We start from the raw sequence: 5,920 nt of genomic DNA on the forward strand, positions 1-5,920 counted from the left end.
CACACACACACACACACACACACACACACACACACACACACACACACACACACACACACACACACACACACACACACACACACACGATGTTTCATGCAGTGAAAGTGCGGTGTTCTCTCGAGTTTGGTTTTGACGTATGTCTTGTAGAGATAAGATTGAGCCAAACGGCATACATAGGTGAGACACCCCAGGAGAGATTGGTAAAAGGTGATCGAGTTGAAACGCTACGCGCGTTGAGAGAGACTATATAGACTTCATGAACAAATTATAGATTCGCTTAGCCTTCTCGCTTGCCGTTGGATTAAATTTAATATGTGGTTTAAATGTCAGTAATACTCTTGATAATTAAGGACAAGCAAATATTACCTAACTTTAGATTAGGGAAATTATTAGAAACGAGATTATTATCCCACTTCCCCCACCAAATACCCGCCCATTTAGGAAGCGATGCACGCTAGCACTATTATGTAAAACAAACTGATGAAGACGAACATGCTTATTGCAAATCATATTGCTTTATTATAAAGCTTGTTTCAGAAAAAAACAGTATAGTTACGGTGCAACGATGGGCATGTCTAGTAGATCGATCTGCGATGATGAAGAGGAAACTTTGCTTGATACACACATACGACACCTGTCACAGAAAAACAACTGAAAAACACGCCTCAGCAGTACGGCATTATCGTGCCTGTGCCCGCCTAGAGAGATGTCTCTGCATCCAACAAAGGAAAACCATCTAACAGTCGACTATCTCGGTAACATTTTAAAACGATTCTTTCCTCCCTTCCTTCCTCCGTGCCGTAACCCTACCCACATGTGTCACACCACTGTATTTTATTTTCTTATACCGATACATAGAAAACTTCATCCAGTAATCACACGGATAACGTTATAGCAGTCCCTTGGCAGACGTGTGAAAGTATTAACGACAACTTCCTTAATTCCCTCATTGATTTGGGCACGCTAGCTCCCTCTAGCGTTTATAGACCTCCCGTCTTTCGTCTTTAAACTAGGTCATGAAGTTTTGCGAGTCCGCGAGTCTGCTTAAACATAGGCTAATGGACAAAGAAGTTATGATTATAAAGCGACAACAAAATTGGTCGGGGCAATCAATTGTTGTATGAACATATTTGTACCTAGATTTCTGGCCAATATCGGGTTGACTCTCAACGACCTGGGTAGTAAATCTAGGGCACGCGGGCTGTTTTACAACCAGCGATGATAAAGGGTTTCTGACTCTCTGATCGAAGTAATCAGAGTTCGAATTAACCTATGGCTCAAGTAACCAACCACGAGTCTCCCAACATGATAAATGCAGGAGCGTAGATAATGAACCCATTTTGCTTCAGGGCAAAGCCACGTGCGTGGTGTGTTTTGGGAAGATAACCGCCATTGATCATGTCTTGTATCTACATTTCTCTGGGGGAGCAACTGCCTCTTGCCCCCCCCCTCCGCTAGCTACGGCCCTGAATTGTTTGTTAGGTGGGGTGAGCATGGAGCCGTAGTGCCGTTTTTCCATCAGAGGCGCATGCAGTCCTGCGATATTAGCAACGAGCTCTGTTTAATACTACATTGAGAGTTCTAGAATTAGCCAACAGAGTGCAGGGCTATCTACTAACAGGAGGCGCAGCTATCGTTGCACAACCTACACTGTGCTAACTATCTGTGAAAACCTCACGCCGTAACACGCTATAGTAAAACGAAGGCTACAAGCCCATGTATTTACAGGGAACCATCATAACCGTATTTACAGATTAACAATGTACAAAACACTTGTCGCTTACATGCAATACCCAACGAGTGCTACAGCAGAAAGCGGAGTGCTTGGAATATTCGACGATGGGTCGAACGCACGCATTCTGCCTGGTGGCCGTGCGAGCGTGCGTGTACTGCACGCATACGATCACCATGCCCGCGATAACAAATGCTAAATGAATGACACCTTATCCCTGATTCACTTCCCCCTTATGACGAACCATCGAATACTGTCCCGCATGTGTCCGGGAACGCGCACGCTTCGCCGTCGATCTATCGTGATTGCTTCTTGATTCCACGATCGTATAATCCTCCCCCCTCCCCACACACGTAGTATAGTAACTATAGCTGTCGAGTAGAATACGATTCGGTCATCGGCAGGGTTTATTATCACCAGGCCATGTCGAAACACAGTGTCAGCAGACTGGACATGCGAATCCAGTGTGTTCGTTTGAGCATGTATCATGGTGTCTGCGCTGTGGCTCATTCGAGAGAACACGCCGTCAGAGATCCGCGCGACCCAGAAATTATCTTGAATACGCGCGGTGTAGATGTTGTATACCACAGGGGAATCGACATAGTGCTGCCTTCAGCAGACGGTGAAAACAGCTGTTGTCGCCCACGCTGTTGACGAGTGTCGTCGCGGGCATCGCGGTGACGAGGTGAGCGTTTCATCGACGAGTTTGCAGTCATGTTATCTACCTTCCAAGAAACTATTCGAAACTTCTCCATGCGTTAACGGCATATCTCATGTGATGTAGCTTCGTCGTATATGTAGGAGTGTCTTGCGCTACGAATTGCTACACATCTGCAACATCTCGGAATCATGCGACCCTGCTCTGCAACTCTGCACAAACTTGTTTGCTGGCCCAGCGCATGCTGGCCTTATGTACAGATCCGCGCACTCCTGTATACAGCGTCCCTGCACCCATCTCCGATTTTCCTAGCATCTCTGCGCATGATTTCCCACATTTATCACATTCTAGTTTCATCCACCTTTCTGTACACCTCCGAACGAGTGTGCACCAATCATTGTACATTCCAACATCCTTATTCACTATTGCTACTCCTCCGTATACCCTCCTGGGTCTTGCCCTGCATCCATGCATATAGCTTTTTGTAGCCGCAGCGTCCTTCAGGATTCAGCACACGCCTGCATCCGTAGCATCCCGAGGCATCCTTCATACGTGTACAGCATCAGCATCCCTCGCCATCCCCCATACGGCTACAGCCCCAGCATCCCCCATACGTCTTCAGCCCCAGCATCCCCCATACGTCTATAGCCCCAGCATCCCTCATACGTCTACAGCCCAAGCATCCTCCATACGGCTACAGCTCCAGCATCCTCGATACGTCTACAGCACAAGCATCCCTCAGTCGCCTCTATACGTCTATATGCTTCGTATCTCTCTGCAACATCAGCCTCCTTCGGCCTCGTGCATACGTCCTCCGCGGCCCTCCCCCGTTCTGCTCCTGCAACAACTTTTTATCTTCCTCACACATACCACTCTCTGATGCCCTTCTTATGTCCCTTCGGCGGCTTTCGGCCCGTGCGCACGTCTCCGTTTGCTGTTGGGTGAGCTGCCGTCAGCGGCATACCGTCGGGTACGAACCGCGAGTTTTTGCTCTCGTCTATCTTGTACGAGCCCTCGCTGCCGCAGCAGCATCGGTAGACTACAATGCTGATCAACAGCAGCGCGATCAGACCGGCGACACCGATACCGATGACGATACTGCGAGTGACGGAGCGGCGCCGCCTCGCCTCCTCCTCGCTGATCATCGTCGTCGACGGTGGCGCCCTCGTTGCAGGCACCTTAACGGTTTTCTCCGTCAGATAGACGGACTCGGTCGGCCGCGTCGCTGGCGCAGGAAGATACAGAGTTGCTTTCGTCGTCGCAACGGTGATCGGTGTGCGATGCGTCGTCATCGGGCTCTTTGATACGTCGACGGTGGGCGTTGTCGGCAGCGTGCGCGGCTCCGATTCGTTGAATTCGATCTGGTCACCTGAAGGGTTGGTTAGCGTGTTAATTTTTGCCGTAATCAAATGTTAGTTTAAATTAGGAATTCGTTTGCCACACTAGCGATCGATGCAAATAGCTGATATGAGGAAACGCGTGCGCGCGCTACGTATGTGTAGTGTTCATGCAAATACACTTTAGACCACGAATAAATAATAACAAGAGCATTTGTTTATTACACGCTTGATTATAAAAAGATTTCATTGTGTAGAAAACTCAATTCACTAAGGTAACGTTAAAATAGGTTAGAAGTTAGGACATTAACAGAATTAATATAGAACTTTTTATTATGCATTCCTGATTAGGCATGTATATCGTGGCATTTTCATCACTTTTGAATCTTACCGGATTTTGATCCCTTGCATGATGTATCTGTGCAATCCGCTCTGAGTTTGTCATCTTTTAGTTGCGATTGACCACCGTGTGGCTTATCCCCACCGTCCGAAGATGGGGAGGCTGATGAGAGGTTTACTGATGGAACAGTAACATCGTCTCCCTGACCTGGGATGAAGCCATCGCCAGCTGGAAAAGCAGTCTTTGCTATATATTACAGAAGATCTCATGGAGACGGACGTCTTGCATTTCTCTACCACTATCTTCTGGAGACTTGACACGAGCCAGTTAATGTTGGGGTCGTGAATGACTATGAGTTTTAAGATGAACAATTAGCTGGCATATAAGTAGTTACGAGTAAGCCATGGTGTTCCTTGGGAGACCAATGAAATTGGGAAACCAAAAAAGTCAATTGGGAATGCTTTCAAATGCAGTCTCCTTTTCATGCTACCTGACCATTGATGCAACTTCGTGATAAATGTAGTGAGATATCGGTAATGGCTTCATCATAAATAATTATTATATTAGATAAATTCATAGACAGACAGACAGCCACACACATACACACACACACACACACACACACACACACACACACACACACACACACACACATATATATATATATATATATACAGCAACGACTGTAATTACAAATGGGGGTTGATGCTCAGATAAGCACATAACATAAACGTCCGTTTGCCTTCTAGTCGAATGCATCGGCAATAAAGTTTTATGTAGTGGATTATAACAATTCATAGTAATCACGGGCAGGCCAGCGCCAACCGTTCAGAATTCCGGATGCAAACAATATATTAAAATCCACGCTATTACGCTATTTTTGTTACGTCAATATTTTATATTGTTTTCTGATTTCGAAATTGTTACCAAGAAAAGTCGAAACAAGTTCGTCATAAAAATTTTCGTTACTTTTCTTCGCTATACATCTTCACTAAATTTCATTCACAATTTGTCTTTAGAACATTGGCCTATGTTGTGTTAGCTTTCTCGTGCCCTACACAGTTCAAAGCTGACGAGGTAATGTGTGCAAGGGTAACAGCTAATAACGTATGCCGGTAGTCGCCGTGGCGCACCTGACATGCGTCGGATTTCTTAAGATCAATTTATAGCCTTAAGGAACAAACATTCCAGTTTTGTTCAAGCGTGGCGTTTGAGCATGCACCGTGCCGTAAAAAAGTGCCCACAAGCCACTGATACGGCAGCGGTTCCACCGATAGTCACGTGAAACGCAGGAGACCGGTTCGTGGCACGCATCCGGCCTACACGAACTTTGTGTGTCAGAAAACATGAGAAATCTGACGAAAACGACGTGGCTTCTATCAATCATTACGTTATGGTACCGTTGGGCCTGAGGGTGTGGGGTGTGTTTTGAGCAATATACGTGATATTACTTCCTAAAGTTCACGGTTTCTAATTTTCTCGGAGTTTTGAACTAGGAAGTACACGCAAAAACGAGTAATCGCACCACTACAGCGCGGGACTACGTTGTGTCAGGGAGCGGCACGCAGGCACTTTCTGAATACGAAATTTTGGTTACCACGCGACGTGTGTGCTACGCGTCTCAACTTGCCCAGGTTTCCTTTTTCTTAATAAGGAATCGGGCCAATGAAATCTGTACGTGGACAACGTACACGCACACGCACACGCACCCGCAGCCGCAGCCGCACCCGCACACGCACACGCACACGCACACACACGCGCACACAGACACACACACTCACACACACACACACTCACACACACACACACACACACACACACACACACACACACACACACACACACACACACAC

Source organism: Priapulus caudatus, unplaced genomic scaffold (genome assembly GCF_000485595.1).
Source record: "Priapulus caudatus unplaced genomic scaffold, Priapulus_caudatus-5.0.1 Scaffold86, whole genome shotgun sequence".
Classification (NCBI taxonomy): Eukaryota; Metazoa; Priapulida; class Priapulimorpha; order Priapulimorphida; family Priapulidae; genus Priapulus; species Priapulus caudatus.